At 41.9% G+C, this 17966-nt stretch overlaps 1 protein-coding gene across 1 annotated transcript in view; it reads left to right on the top strand.

Annotated features, from left to right (window-relative positions):
• Positions 1 to 17966, top strand: part of pltp (phospholipid transfer protein) — a 49404-nt gene that overhangs the window by 6932 nt on the left and 24506 nt on the right. The gene's annotated exons all lie outside the window — the stretch shown is intronic.

Genomic DNA, 17966 nt, shown 5'->3' with positions numbered 1-17966 from the left:
TAATAATAATAATAATAATAATAATAATAATAATAACAACAACAATAATAATAAAAACAATAATAATAAAGACTATATTATTATTATTATTATAATAATAATAATAATAATTAATAATAATGAGTCCATTGTTTAATTGACAAACATTTTAGTTAGGGTGTCTTTGGGATAGAATCCATGTCCTTCGTATGCTTCTGCCACTGGACGCTTCCCAGGATTCAATATGATTCCCAGTGATTTCAAATATGTGTTGAGTTTGACAGAATGAGTAATACTATGACAGAAACGATGACAGACAGTTAAATGTAATTGTAGTAAGTTACAGAACTACTCTGAATCATACTGATGGTGTCCAACTCTGCTCCTTGCATGTCAATCAACAGCTGCATCCCACCATCCCTGCTTGATTATTGTATATGTATTACCAGAAATATTTCATAAACATGCATCATTATATTTAACAATGCCTATCAAGATTCAAGTTTCAAGAGGTTTATTCATCACATACATATACATACTTTCATACATATACATACTTTCATACATATGCATACTTTCGTATATAAAGATACTTTCATACATAAACATACTTTCATACATATGCATACCATCATACATATACATACTTTCATACATATACATGCTTTCATACATATACATACTTTCATACATATGCAGTGAAATGTCTTTACAACGCACCTGGAGATTATGCACAATATTTACTAAACTGAAAATAATAGCTAAACTTATTCCTACCGAGCAACTTACTGGAACTGATTCCTAAAACCTAATGCAGTTATGAATAGAATAATATAAATACAATAAAAATAAAATGTAATAAGACTCAAAAAGGTAATACAAAGTGAGGGTACAAAATAGAAGGGAATAGAGTTATGTGTATGGGATAGGTTATTTGTATATACAGATATGTGCAGTAAAGTGCATAAAGTGTGTATGGAGATATACATTACAGTATACAACAGTATGGCACAGCAATACAGTACATTATGCAGTAACCCAGAACAGTGATACAGTATGCAGTAACCCAGAACAGTGATACAGTATGCAGTACAGTATGCAGTAACCCAGAACAGTGATACAGTATGCAGTACAGTATGCAGTAACCCAGAACAGTGATACAGTATGCAGTACAGTATGCAGTAACCCAGAACAGTGATACAGTATGCAGTAACCCAGAACAGTGATACAGTATGCAGTACAGTATGCAGTAACCCAGAACAGTGATACAATCTGCAGTACAGTATGAAGTAACCCAGAACAGTGATACAGTATGCAGTACAGTATGCAGTAACCCAGAACATTTATACACTATGCAGTACAGTATGCAGTAACCCAGAACATTGATACAGTATGAAGTACAGTATGCAGTAACCCAGAACATTTATACACTATGCAGTACAGTATGCAGTAACCCAGAACATTTATACACTATGCAGTGCAGTATGCAGTAACCCAGAACAGTGATACAGTATGCAGTGCAGTATGCAGTAACCCAGAACAGTGATACAGTATGCAGTGCAGTATGCAGTAACCCAGAACAGTGAGACAGTATGCAGTACAGTATGCAGTAACCCAGAACAGTGATACAGTATGCAGTGCAGTATGCAGTAACCCAGAACAGTGATACAGTATGCAGTGCAGTATGCAGTAGCCCAGAACAGTGATACAGTATGCAGTGCAGTATGCAGTAACCCAGAACAGTGAGACAGTATCGAGTACAGTATGCAGTAACCCAGAACAGTGATACAGTATGCAGTACAGTATGCACTAACCCAGAACAGTGATACAGTCTGCAGTACAGTATGCAGTAACCCAGAACAGTGATACAGTATGCAGTACAGTATGCAGTAACCCAGAACATTGATACAGTATGAAGTACAGTATGCAGTAACCCAGAACATTTATACACTATGCAGTGCAGTATGCAGTAACCCAGAACAGTGACACAGTATGCAGTAGCCCAGAACAGTGATACAGTATGCAGTACAGTATGCAGTAACCCAGAACAGTGATACAGTATCGAGTACAGTATGCAGTAACCCAGAACAGTGATACAGTATCGAGTACAGTATGCAGTAAACCAGAACAGTGATACAGTATGCAGTACAGTATGCAGTAACCCAGAACAGTGATACAGTATGCAGTACAGTATGCAGTAGCCCAGAACAGTGATACAGTATGCAGTACAGTATGCAGTAACCCAGAACAGTGATACAGTATGCAGTACAGCATGCACTAACCCAGAACAGTGATACTGTATGCAGTAACTCGGAGCAGCGATACAGTATGCAGTACGCAGTAAACCAGAACAGCGATACACTATGCAGTACAGTATGCAGTAACCCAGAACAGTGATACAGTATGCAGTACAGTATGCAGTAACCCAGAGCAGTGATACAGTATGAAGCACAGTATGCAGTAACCCAGAACATTTATACACTATGCAGTACAGTATGCACTAACCCAGAACAGTGATACAGTATGCAGTAGCCCAGAACAGTGATACAGTATGCAGTACAGTATGCAGTAACCCAGAACAGTGATACAGTATTGAGTACAGTATGCAGTAAACCAGAACAGTGATACAGTATGCAGTACAGTATGCAGTAACCCAGAACAGTGATACAGTATGCAGTACAGTATGCAGTAGCCCAGAACAGTGATACAGTATGCAGTACAGTATGCAGTAACCCAGAACAGTGATACAGTATGCAGTAGAGTATGCAGTGACCCAGAACAGTGATACAGTATGCAGTAACCCAGAACAGTGATACAGTATGCAGTACAGTATGCAGTAACCCAGAACAGTGATACAGTATGCAGTACAGTATGCAGTAACCCAGAACAGTGATACAGTATGCAGTACAGTATGCAGTAACCCAGAACAGTGATACAGTATGCAGTAACCCAGAACAGTGATACAGTATGCAGTACAGTATGCAGTAACCCAGAACAGTGATACAATCTGCAGTACAGTATGAAGTAACCCAGAACAGTGATACAGTATGCAGTACAGTATGCAGTAACCCAGAACATTTATACACTATGCAGTACAGTATGCAGTAACCCAGAACATTGATACAGTATGAAGTACAGTATGCAGTAACCCAGAACATTTATACACTATGCAGTACAGTATGCAGTAACCCAGAACATTTATACACTATGCAGTGCAGTATGCAGTAACCCAGAACAGTGATACAGTATGCAGTGCAGTATGCAGTAACCCAGAACAGTGATACAGTATGCAGTGCAGTATGCAGTAACCCAGAACAGTGAGACAGTATGCAGTACAGTATGCAGTAACCCAGAACAGTGATACAGTATGCAGTGCAGTATGCAGTAACCCAGAACAGTGATACAGTATGCAGTGCAGTATGCAGTAGCCCAGAACAGTGATACAGTATGCAGTGCAGTATGCAGTAACCCAGAACAGTGAGACAGTATCGAGTACAGTATGCAGTAACCCAGAACAGTGATACAGTATGCAGTACAGTATGCACTAACCCAGAACAGTGATACAGTCTGCAGTACAGTATGCAGTAACCCAGAACAGTGATACAGTATGCAGTACAGTATGCAGTAACCCAGAACATTGATACAGTATGAAGTACAGTATGCAGTAACCCAGAACATTTATACACTATGCAGTGCAGTATGCAGTAACCCAGAACAGTGACACAGTATGCAGTAGCCCAGAACAGTGATACAGTATGCAGTACAGTATGCAGTAACCCAGAACAGTGATACAGTATCGAGTACAGTATGCAGTAACCCAGAACAGTGATACAGTATCGAGTACAGTATGCAGTAAACCAGAACAGTGATACAGTATGCAGTACAGTATGCAGTAACCCAGAACAGTGATACAGTATGCAGTACAGTATGCAGTAGCCCAGAACAGTGATACAGTATGCAGTACAGTATGCAGTAACCCAGAACAGTGATACAGTATGCAGTACAGCATGCACTAACCCAGAACAGTGATACTGTATGCAGTAACTCGGAGCAGCGATACAGTATGCAGTACGCAGTAAACCAGAACAGCGATACACTATGCAGTACAGTATGCAGTAACCCAGAACAGTGATACAGTATGCAGTACAGTATGCAGTAACCCAGAGCAGTGATACAGTATGAAGCACAGTATGCAGTAACCCAGAACATTTATACACTATGCAGTACAGTATGCACTAACCCAGAACAGTGATACAGTATGCAGTAGCCCAGAACAGTGATACAGTATGCAGTACAGTATGCAGTAACCCAGAACAGTGATACAGTATTGAGTACAGTATGCAGTAAACCAGAACAGTGATACAGTATGCAGTACAGTATGCAGTAACCCAGAACAGTGATACAGTATGCAGTACAGTATGCAGTAGCCCAGAACAGTGATACAGTATGCAGTACAGTATGCAGTAACCCAGAACAGTGATACAGTATGCAGTAGAGTATGCAGTGACCCAGAACAGTGATACAGTATGCAGTAAACCAGAACAGTGATACAGTATGCAGTACAGTATGCAGTAACCCAGAACAGTGATACAGTATGCAATACAGTATGCAGTAACCTAGAACAGTGATACAGTATGCAGTACAGTATTCACTAACCCAGAACAGTGATACAGTATGCAGTAACACAGTACAGTGAGACAGTACGCAGTACAGTCTGCAGTAACCCAAAACAGTGATACAGTATGCAGTACAGTATGCAGTAACCCAGAACAGTGATACAGTATGCAGTACAGTATGCAGTAACCTAGAACAGTGATACAGTATGCAGTACAGTATTCACTAACCCAGAACAGTGATACAGTATGCAGTACAGTATGCAGTGACCCAGAACAGTGATACAGTATGCAGTACAGCATGCACTAACCTAGAACAGTGATACAGTATGCAGTACTGTATGTAGTAACTCGGAACAGCGATACAGTATGCAGTACAGTATGCAGTAAACCAGAACAGTGATACAGTATGCAGTACAGTATGCAGTAACCCAGAACAGTGATACAGTATGCAGTAACCCAGAACAGTGATACAGTATGAAGTACAGTATGCAGTAACCCAGAACATTTATACACTATGCAGTACAGTATGCACTAACCCAGAACAGTGATACAGTATGCAGTAGCCCAGAACAGTGATACAGTATGCAGTACAGTATGCAGTAACCCAGAACACTGATACAGTATGCAGTACAGTATGCAGTAACCCAGAACACTGATACAGTATCGAGTACAGTATGCAGTAAACCAGAACAGTGATACAGTATGCAGTACAGTATGCAGTAACCCAGAACAGTGATACAGTACGCAGTACAGTATGCAGTAACCCAGAACAGTGATACAGTATGCAGTACAGTATGCAGTAACCCAGAGCAGTGATACAGTATGAAGTACAGTATGCAGTAACCCAGAACATTTATACACTATGCAGTACAGTATGCACTAACCCAGAACAGTGATACAGTATGCAGTAGCCCAGAACAGTGATACAGTATGCAGTACAGTATGCAGTAACCCAGAACAGTGATACAGTATTGAGTACAGTATGCAGTAAACCAGAACAGTGATACAGTATGCAGTACAGTATGCAGTAACCCAGAACAGTGATACAGTATGCAGTACAGTATGCAGTAGCCCAGAACAGTGATACAGTATGCAGTACAGTATGCAGTAACCCAGAACAGTGATACAGTATGCAGTAAAGTATGCAGTGACCCAGAACAGTGATACTGTATGCAGTAACTCGGAACAGCGATACAGTATGCAATACAGTATGCAGTAACCCAGAACAGTGATACAGTATGCAGTAAACCAGATCAGTGAGACAGTACGCAGTACAGTCTGCAGTAACCCAAAACAGTGATACAGTATGCAGTACAGTATGCAGTAACCCAGAACAGTGATACAGTATGCAGTACAGTATGCAGTGACCCAGAACAGTGATACAGTATGCAGTACAGCATGCACTAACCTAGAACAGTGATACAGTATGCAGTACTGTATGTAGTAACTCGGAACAGCGATACAGTATGCAGTACAGTATGCAGTAAACCAGAACAGTGATACAGTATGCAGTACAGTATGCAGTAACCCAGAACAGTGATACAGTATGCAGTAACCCAGAACAGTGATACAGTATGAAGTACAGTATGCAGTAACCCAGAACATTTATACACTATGCAGTACAGTATGCACTAACCCAGAACAGTGATACAGTATGCAGTAGCCCAGAACAGTGATACAGTATGCAGTAACCCAGAACACTGATACAGTATCGAGTACAGTATGCAGTAAACCAGAACAGTGATACAGTATGCAGTACAGTATGCAGTAACCCAGAACAGTGATACAGTACGCAGTACACTATGCAGAAGCCCAGAACAGTTATACAGTATGCAGTACAGTATGCAGTAACCCAGAACAGTGATACAGTATGCAGTACAGTATGCAGTAACCCAAAACAGTGATACAGTATGCAGTAACTTGGAACAGCGATACAGTATGCAGTACAGTATGCAGTAACCCAGAACAGTGATACAGTATGCAGTAAACCAGATCAGTGATACAGTATGCAGTACAGTATGCAGTAACCCAGAACAGTGATACAGTATGCAGTACAGTATGCAGTAACCCAGAACAGTGATACAGTATGCAGTACAGTATGCAGTAACCCAGAACAGTGATACAGTATGCAGTACTGTATGCAGTAACTTGGAACAGCGATACAGTATGCAGTACAGTATGCAGTAACCCAGAACAGTGATACAGTATGCAGTACAGGATGCAGTAACCCAGAACAGTGATACAGTATGCAGTAAACCAGATCAGTGAGACAGTATGCAGTACAGTATGCAGTAACCCAGAACAGTGATACAGTATGCAGTACAGTATGCAGTAACCCAGAACAGTGATACAGTATGCAGTACAGTATGCAGTAACCTACAACAGTGATACAGTATGCAGTACAGTATTCACTAACCCAGAACAGTACAGTTCGCAAACCAGGCAGTGATGTTGCCTGTCAGGATGCTCTCAACTGCTCCACAGTAGAAGGGAGACCCGGAATTTCTTCAGCTGCCTGAAGTGGTTAAGACGCTGTCTTGCCTTTCTCACCAGAGTGTCTGTTTGTAGAGTCCATGTTAAATCCTCTGTGATGTGGACTCCCAGGTACTTGAAGCTGCTCACCCTGTCAACAGAAGTCCCATGAATCATCAACGGTGCATGAGTCCTTGGTTGTAATCCTCTCCTAAAGTCCACAATCAGCTTAGTTTTGCTGACGTTCAGGAGGAGGCTGTTGTCCTGGCACCAGAGTTACAGGTCAGCCACCTCCTCAGAGTAGACCTTCTCATCGTCGTCATTGATCAGGCCCACCAGTATGCAGGGCCTGCATACTGGCATGCTGTCGTCAGCAAACTTGATGATGGTGTTGGAGCTGGACCTGGCCACACAGTCATGTGTGTACAGGGAGTACAGTAGGGGACTGAGGATGCAGCCCTGGGGGGATGCAGTGTTCAGAGTGAGGGAGCTGGACATGTGCCACCCCACCCTGACCACCTGGGACCTGGCTGAGAGGAAGTCCAGGATACAGGCACACAGCAGCGTGTTGAGTCCTAGCTCCTGCAGCTTGACAGCCAGATCGTCAAGTAAGCAGAAGGTTGCTGGTTCGATCCCAGGCTCCTCCTGTTAGCGTGCTGATGTGTCCTTGAGCAAGACATTTAACCCCCTAACTGCTCCCTGGGCACCTGCATGGCAGCCACTGCTCCTAGATACATCAGATATTAGAATGGGTAAATGCAGAGAAATTGCAAATTTCCCCGTTGTGGGACTGATAAGGGTTTATAAATAAAATAATCAGTGAACAGTAATCTCACATCGGCCCTCTTCCAGCCATCAAGGTGAGTGAGCCTGGTGTGCAGTACCTGGGAGACTGCATCATCCATTAAATCTATAGAAAAACAAGCCCAAATCATTCAAGATCCCATCTTCAGAGATATCTAAGACTCTACTGGAGGTACAAAGGTGAGAAAATGAAAAACAGACTTGCTGTATATGAAATCAAGCAACAAGAAAAGCTTTGTTACTGCTGTTACTCTAGTTGTTGCCAATGCAGAAGCCAACAAAATCTCCAATGCAAAGGTAACGGGAGACAAATTAAAAGGCACCAGTACAGTCAACAGGGAATCTTCACCAGGCCTTGTGCTTTCTATAAAGGAGATCATGCGATATGAGCTTGCCAAGCAATGTCAAATATAACCCACAAGGTGAATGTTGGGTTTCTAAAGAAACCTGGATTCTGCTTTGCCTGCTTGGCTAAGGGACAAACTGTATAAGTAAAACATGCAAAAAGCGCCTTACCTGTCTTGCATATTGAAAACTTTATTCTCGAGGACACTGCAGGGAACATCAGAGCATCAGCCAAGAAAGATACAATCATCAAGAGCGACCCTGTCACCATTGCACCATGGTGTCTACAGAACAAACAGGGGCCGGAACCACAGATTACAAGTTGGCAGTGGTTCCTGTAAAGGTGAAGGCAAGCAAGGGTAGCTGTGTCATAGAACTGTACACGTTTCTGGATCCTGGAAGTACTGCAAACTTCTACACAGAGAAACTAATGGAACAGTTGTCTGTCAGAGGAAAGAGAACAGAGATCCTAGTCCAAACAATGGGCCATGAAATGCCAGTGAAATCCTATACTATGTGCGGACTGGATGTGTGCAGCCTAAATGGTAACAACTTTATAGAACTTCCAGAAGTCTTCCCACAGAACGCCATTCTGTCAGTCAAGGGAGAATCCCAACAGAGATGGACATAAAAGGATGGCTTTACCTGAAAGATGTCGGCCTAGGCTCCATCAGAGCAGAGTTCGCTCTGTTGATTGGTGAGAACATCCCAAAGGCAATAGAGCCACTGAAAGTGATCAACAGTTAATGCAAGGGGTAGTACCTACCCGACACACCAAGGGTGGATTGCAAACGGACCTCTTGGCAGTACTGCACCACCAGACGAGCATGACCGACCACGGATAACGTCCGACAGAATATTTGATATCTGTTAGCCTATAATAACAAACAAGAACACTCATTTGAAGACAAAAGATTCCTAGAAGTGCTGAACAACTCAGTGGCAAAGAACGATGGCCACTATGGGATGACTTCCATTCCTGCCAGGATAACATCTGCCTACCCAACAGAAAAATGGTGGCACAAAGAGCACAAAATCATATCCAAAGATTTAATAAAGATGAGCATTTTGGCAAGATAACAGCGGCTTCATGAATGATGTCTTGAAGACAGAACATGCGGAAAGAGTCCAAAAGCGACCAGCTCCCCCGGAATGATAGAAGATTGTGGTATATCACTCACCACGGTGTCTACCACAAAAATACACTCTGAGTGGCCTTCGACTGTTCCTCTTCATTTCAAGGTACTTTTCTATAATCAGAGCTGCTGCAAAGCCTTGACCTTACGAACACCTTGTTGAGTGTACTTCTCAGATTTCGACAGGAACGAGTAGCAGTGATGGGGGATATTGAAGGAATGTTCCATCAGATAAGGAAACCTGGAGAGGATGTGAACTTCCTGAGATTCCTGTGGTGGCACTGTGGTGACACCAATCAACCGTTGGAGTTCCAAAAGGCGGTGCATCATTTTGCAGCACTCTCATCCCAAAGCTGTGCCAATATTGCACTGAAACAGTTGGCTGATGACAATGAAGGGAAATATGGCACACAAATCCTCAACACAAATTTTTACATGGATGACGTATCGCAAATCTGTCCCCAATGAAAGACAAGCAATCCGTCTGGTCCAGGGGTTACAAGAAAAAATCGAAATCGAAATGCACCACTGGTGGATTTAAGCTCACCAAATGGACCAATAACAGTTGTGCTGTCATTGCCTCCTTTTTGTCAGAAGAGACAGCAAAAGAGGTGAAAGATCTGGACCTCGAAAAGGCAAGCTGCCCGTAGAGAGAGCACTTGGACATAGAGTCTGACAGATTCTTCTTCATGGTCACTCCGAAACAACAGTCAGTTAGCCACAGGAGTATCCTGTTGGTGCTGAACTCAGTTTCGAGTTAACCCTCAGAGACTCTGGCTTCTGGACAGGCAGCACCTCTGTCTTGAAATACATCCGAAATGACACCCAGAGATTTCGGACTCATGTTGCCAACCGAGTGTTTACTATTCTTGATCTGACGCACAAATCCCAATGGCGCCACATAAAGACTGCACTCAACCGTGCAGACAATGCTTCAAGGACGTTGGCTGAATGGTCCAGACTTCCTGATGCAACCTGAAACAAACTCGCAGATGACTCCTCAAGTAACACTCATACTCTCCGACAGCGACCCGGAGATCAAAAAAGCGGCTGTGATTTTCGCCACTGCTTTGCACAATCAACATCCTTTGACTCGCTTTATTAAGCACTTCTCATCATCGGACAAATTGATCAGATCAGCAGCCTGGCTTTCGAAATTTAAAGGGACTCTGAGATACTTGAGCCTCAAGAAGAAAACAAGTTACTCTCTGGATACGCCTGTTAAATCAGACCTTTCTACCTCTTCTAAAGCTGTCTGTGGAGGTTCTTGCCGAGGCATAGGAATCACTCATGTCCTATATCCAACAGCAATCCTTCTGAGACGAGTTGACTTATTTACAAAACAGCCAACCTGTGAATGCCAGAGGAAACCAGATATCTGGCCATTCTGCCCAATGACAACCACTTCTCAATACTACTCTTGAACCACACTCATGCCCCGGTGGGTCATTGTGGTGAATCCAAATGCTCTTCAAACTCAGAACAAAATACACGATCATCAAAGCAAACACAAATGCGATAAAGATAACCCGGGATTGGAGACTCTGCAGGCGATGGCATGGTACTGCAATGAAACAAGATGGCCAGCCTACCTCTAATCCATATAACACATGATCTGACCCCCTTAACCCATACTGGTTTAGACTACATTGCTCCCACTGAAGTTAAGAGTGGCCGCAGAAAAATAAAGAGGTATGGAGTCTTGTTTACATGCCTTGCCAGTAGAGCTGTACAGCTGGAGATGGCTTTCTTTTTGGATACAGACTCTCTGTATTTCTGCCGAGGATTTATCTGCAGATGAGGCCAAGTGAAGACGATTGTTTCAGACGATGGAAGAAACATCGAAACACTCGCTCACCTTAACCTTAATATGATCCAGCATTCGATTCACACTAAAGGTATAAAATGGACATTCAATCCTACAGTTCCAATCACGGAAGTGTGTGGGAGCGCCTCATCCGAATAGTCAAAAAGATACTCGACTCAATCACAAAGGAACAAACCATGCATGAGGAAAGTCTCCAGACAGCTCTGTGCGAAGTGGACAGGATTGTCAGTGACCGTCCCATCACGATATTATCCGAAGATGTGAAAGACCTGGAACCTTTTACAGATAACCACCTGCTTCAAATTAAAGGAATGGCCACTATCCGACCTGGACTCTTCAAAGTAAAAAACACCTATTCCAGAAGAAGATGAAGACAGATCCAATACATATCAGACCTCTTTTGGAAATGTTGGACACTGGAGTACCTTCCATTGATGCAGCAGAGACAGAAATGGAATGCGGTAAAAGGAAACCTGAAGCCTGGAGACAGAGAGCTGGTCATTGATGAAAGTTCATCCCGCAACTCCTGGCCCATGAGATGCATCACAGGTACCTTTCCTGACAAAAAAGGAAATGTACACTGCGTCAAGGTCAAGACACAGAATGGCACATTGGAAAGGCCCATTACAAAGCTGTGTCTCATGAAATACATGACCTGATAAGCCAAGCCTGACCCACAAACCTATTCCCCTATGTTCTTAAGTATATTGCCACTACCCTAACATCCCTACCTTAATTATCATAACACCTTTTTGTTTTGTTTCATATTATGAGGTACTTTGATTTTGATTCTAAAGGACTAGTTGTTGACCCTGAAGGCTCCTCAGAAAAAAGGTGAAGGGAAGACTTTTTTTGACCTCTTTATGAACTCTTGACAAAAACAAACTATTTAAATTTTCAAGGACTCTGATCTTTTTGAAGGAGAAAAAAATAGACACCTGATAATCTTGAACGTTGTCACCAAGGACCTTTGAATTTATTGCTCCTTTCAAATGTTCATATGAATGAATTGCCTGACATTGGTCAATCTGTGGGACATTATGCATTTCCTGTTGTGAATTATGCTGACCATGTGGTGGAATGTCCTGTGTTGAGAGCTTTGTTGTTTTGTTTGTCGTCGCTAATATTGTGATGATTATGATCCGAAAGGGCAAACTATTTTCAATATATAACTTTTGTTTGAAGTTAATGTTATTTTCTATTTATTATCTGTTTGTGGACCAATAAAAGGCTCATCCATGACACTGAGAACAAGAGAATGCGTTTTGATTTACTGACCGCCCCCTACAGGAATGCTCCTAAATCAGCTCTACTGGTGTGGTATGTAGTTTTTGTGTGCACTTGTAGGATTGTTTTGCAGGACTCTATGTGCAGGATTTCCACACCCACCTCTACACATGACACTTGCTTCTATGACACATACAGTACTACAACAATATTACTACAGTACTACTACAGTACTACTACAGGACACTCGCTTCTATGACACATTGAAATCATTTGCGCCACATTCATGTTGGAATTTGAAGGTGAATTATGGTTTTATTGCATAGAAGGTGCTGCTTTACTGTATTAAAACTTCCAGTGGAACTTATTTTTAATCCAAAATAATTGTAATTTCAACAGTTTTCTAATTTGTATGTCCCTATTGTGAAGCTATATTTGTACTACCACAGTACTACTACAGTACTACTACAGTGCTACTACAGTGCTGCTCCAGTACTACTTCAGTGCTACTGTAGTTTTGTTTCTTGATGGGTGTGATGTGTTGAAGAATGAAGGAGTGACCGCTGACGCTGACTTGATTAAAATAATAGTTTTATTACACAAATCAGCATCAAACCAGACTTGCCATGGATGTCCTGGGAGAGACACGAGCCGGATGGGATCTCTGCCAAGTGACGCTCTGCATTCGCTTTTAAAGCTGTACAGAGATAACATACCATCTCTGATCCCAACCTATAGGTGCCTGCTCAGCCTCTGTCCTGTCATAAATCTAAACATTTTATCCTCTGGTCAATCTGGAGGAATAAACAAAATTCCTCTCCCATAGGGCCTCTAAACAGACCCTTGACGTTCTGGTTCTCAAGCAATAAATCTAATAATAACATAGTTAATATTATGACCGCACTATATCTCAGCTTTGGGAGCTCAGTGACCTATTCACCTCAAACCTTCCAGACACCTCATATTCCCCCCTTCGAGACTATACAAAGTCTCGACAGAGAGAAGAGTAATTTAACATACAATGTTAATTGGCTTAATAGAAATCACTTAATAACAAAGACAATTGGTTATAATATACCCTTCTGACCATGCTTAGTCGTAGCAATACAACAAATTTGTGGAGTGTGAGAGCGAAAAACCCATCTGGCAGCTTCCTTTCTTAGAACATCCATCAATCAATCAAGACAGGAAAATTCTCTCACAGTCCCTCTGCCCCAGGCAACCACCTAAGGTACTCCAAATCGATTAACAGAAAACGACGAAGGGTTTAGAACACTGTATAGGATGTTACATATAAATGCATACATTTAGAGCCTCAGAAATAAATCAAAAATCTGTCCAAAGTCAGGCTGGTCGACCCATCGGACCTTCCAGTGGACCTTTCCCTGCCTAGCACCAATGTCCCTCAAAAAACGCAAAAAAAAGAAAATACCTGAGGTCCCAATGTATTCACTTCATCCTACTACAGATAACTCGAAAAAACAATAGCAAATCAAAGTAATATGTCTTGCTAAAAATATCTAGCGTAGAGTACAGGATATTCATCAATAATACAGGTTACATTGTAGTAAACAAACTCCAATATTATATAAACATTCAGGACACATATGTATGTATTGAACTGTTGCTTTTGAACACCATCAACTTTTAATGATATTTCACTCGACACTCCTGATCATGATGTCTTCATTCAGGGTCCGCCATCCATTTCCATCCTCCATTTTCAAGTGTCCATTTTTGAGTGTTCAAGTCCATTAGGCTGTTAGGATCTCTGGACACAGCCATCCTCTGACTGGTCCTGAAAGAAAGAATCACCAGCCAGTATCTTGCACAAACATCAAATACAGTATAATAATTTCACTTTTGCATTATACTTTAACATTATTCCAATATATGATTAACATTTTCCTTTCCCCCCTTTGTCCATGTATTTTCCTTGTTAACAATAGTGTTGAGTAAATGATGGAATCAGATATTCAACATGGGTATTTCTCTGCTAGTGTTAGCTCCTCCTTTATCACTATTTCCTCCTCATCTTCACTGACGTCCTTACCACCCAAGAGTGGCATCTGAACACTTTCTCCCGGCATTACAACTCCTACCCATCTCAATATCATGGCCTTAGCAAAGGTCAACAACACCATACAAAAACAAAACATCACACACAGTGATAGAAGAGCAGCCCCCATAACCTGAACTACTATAGCTCCTAATGGTCCTAATTTGTCTTGCAGCCAAACATTAGCTGACCACCCAGCTCCTTTTGATGGCCCAAACGCATCCCTTATAAGTTTTAACGCATCTATGACGTTAGTCATATTGTCGGAGACATCAGGTATCAACGTATAACAGGCATCTCCGGTTAGATTTAAGGTCATGCAGAGGCCACCTTGTTTGGCCAAAAAAATAATCAAGAGCCATGTCGTGTTTCAGCAACGTCAATCGATGACTCCTCTGTGCGTTCGACAAATAATCAAAACCTCTTATGGTCTCATTTGCAAACCCTTGCAGAGTATACGTGATATTATCAATATGATCAGCTAAGAATGTAACCCTGTACCATGGAAACAATCCTATAGCCCATTTTTCTCCTAAAGATATCCTCCAATGATAAGACTCCAAATTGTGAAATTGTGCCAACTCTCTTTTCTTCCTACTTTTGGCAGTCTTTGCAGAATCACCCTCATCTGTCTTTTGTCCCTTCTGAAGGACAAAAACATCATAAGGAAGTTTCAACTGTGCCATATAGCAACATCCAGTCCATCCATACGGCAGAAATAAGTATGCTTTATCACCACATACCCCCAAATATCTTTGAATGTTCCTATAGTCACATTACCTGGTAAAGTTTGATTCTTTACGCTCAATGTTTTACTTTGACGACTATTTGGCGCATGAAAGGTCACTTTATATGTTTCACCAACCGTCCTTTTTATACTTTTTTCCAAATTCCATCATGTAGATTTCACATTCTGATATCCCCATAAACATACCATCTCCTTCATGAGTATCATTAGAAGAAAAGCAGTCTATACCTTTTGCAGGTGCCACTTCCATAGCTTCAGGTGTTGCTGTTCTAAAATCTTCATACTTATCAAGAAGATTTAAATATGGCAATTCTCTCAACCAGGAACACCTACGTCCAGGTCTAAATAGATTAACCGACAGAGCCAGCCATACTTCATTCGCTGCTTGTTGTCTGAATAGCAGCCACGATAATGCATTACTTTGACATTCAGACGTCAAAGGTTCCGATACTGTCTCTAGAATTGATGGCCATGTGCCTGGAGCTGGAACTTTCACCATACACGGACAACTGGAATTAGTAGTTATTCTAACGGAGTGAGTTATCTGTTGGAACCACAGATTTCTCTTAGCCCATGGGTCTGTTATTTGCATCGCCGAGGAATCAAACCCATATGCTTTCCACTGGGTTTCTCGCTTCTGTAAAGCATGAAGATGATCAGTCATGTCTTCTGATGTCCACTCTGGTTCAAGAAAATCATTGACCACATTTGTCATCGTCGTCTAAGCTATTTCTCCTGAATTACTATCAATCTCCTCAGCAATTGGCTCTCTAATCACAGAGCTCTCCTTGCTATTATTTAACTTAATTTCCAACTTCACCATAGACTTCTGAGTTATATTTATCCACTTCCAGATGATGGGGATGTAGCGATAGGTGTCAGTGTCTTATCTACAGACATTGTAGACACCAAAGAAGTCATCAGTGTTTTATAGGTGGTGGATCTCATCCTCACAACCTCTCTTGTATGATTACCGAGAGTTACAGAAGTAGAAGTTGTCATCATCGTAGTAGGAACATCATTTTCTGCCAATGTTGCAGCTAGAGTGGTAACTGACGATGATACGTTAATACTACTAGTTATTAGTTGTTTTTGGGTTTCATTAGCAATCATACTTATTTCTTTAGTAACCAGACCTTTTACTACCAGCATTATCTTACGAGTTCTATATCCTGCTTCCCAATAATTTTGTCTTGGGACGTACTTAAACTCTGGATCCAAATATGTGCATGTATATTCTCCTTGATCTTCCCATAGTACATTATGTACTACAAGCGAACAGTCATTTTGAACTTTAACCCCTCTCCTGTCATTCATCAACACATACTTTTGTTGATTGCGAGGCACACTGCTAACATCAGGTCCTGCTAGCACTATGTCTTCACCACGCGCATTTTTCCATTTGGGGGAGGTATTTCCACCAGTTGTTGGAATCATCTGAGGCGCAGCAGAAGTTAACTGCAATTCCTCTGCAACATTGGTGACTTTCAAACCTAACAAGGCGGACGTCTGCTTTGTTTCTTCAGTTGGTGGGGGAGTTGATACTTCAGTTGTTAATTTTCCTACTTCTTCAAAAACTGTGGGCTCTACAATTTTACTTTCATTCAATACCACAAGAGTCACAATTTTATATCTGTAGTCAGGCTTTGTTTGCACTCCATCCTCTCTCACAATCACAAATTTAGGATCAAAATAAGAACACTTGTAGTCTCCTTGATCTTCAATCTGGGGTCTACGTAGATAAAGACTACAGTCATCATCTTCAGCCTTCTTTGATCATTTAGCAGCACATACTTCTTTAGCGGTGACGTTCCCGACAAGTCAATTACCTTCCCAAGGTTATCTTCCCACTGGACTCGGACTTCCCCTTTTTCATAATTTTCTTTGGTACAATGACATGGCAGCTGAACTGACTTTCCCAAAATCACTTCAACTCTAGTCCTCGTATCGTTTTGGTTTAACCCTTTTTTGTCTTGGACTCCTGGGTCCAACTGGGTCGGTACACTTTCCTGGAGAGGTGTCACAGCCCTCTGGAGTCTTTGACAATCCATTTTCTCTGGGATTAGACTCTGTTGTGTCTGGGACATGTTGTAAATCAAAGTCACCGAAGTGTCTTTCTTGCTCAGAGACTGACAATTCATCCCTGGGATCATCAAAAGTGTGCTCATCAACATCAAGCACACCCACATCATCGCCACTCCCTTCTTCTGGGTCTTGACCTCTGAGGTCCTCATGAACCTCTGCTGTGTCTGCAGCTTCTGTTGGCTCTCTTGAGCTTTCAGCATTTCTGCTCAGGGATCGTGGCGCCTCTTCGTTTGGCGTTCTAACACAATGCGATAAATGGTACCATGTAGGAGAACCTTCAACCTGAACCGCAGTTCCTGTACTGCGAACAACTTTGAATGGTCCTTCGCGGCCTTCGTTAAACCATTTCCTCCTAAACACTTTCACGAATACCTTGTCTCCAGGTTGCACCGCGTTCCTCTTTTGCTCATCAAGTCTCTCTAGCACCTCCTCTTGTTTTTGCCTGTCAGAGACATATGTGTGTATTTTCTTATGCAGTGCAGCCATGTAGTTAACATACACTCGCATTTCGTCTTCTAAAAGGGCTAAGCTTGGACCCTTTCCACTTGTGCGCAAACACGGTGTTGGCATCCGTCTACCCGTGGCTTACTCATGGGGTGTCATGCGCAAATCATGGAGCCCACTTGAACGGCACACCATTAATGCCAACGGAAGCGCCTCTACCCAA

The sequence above is a fragment of the Zeus faber genome (assembly GCF_960531495.2).
Source record: "Zeus faber genome assembly, chromosome: 5".
NCBI lineage: Eukaryota > Metazoa > Chordata > Actinopteri > Zeiformes > Zeidae > Zeus > Zeus faber.
This window is presented reverse-complemented; position numbering and strand designations above follow the sequence as displayed.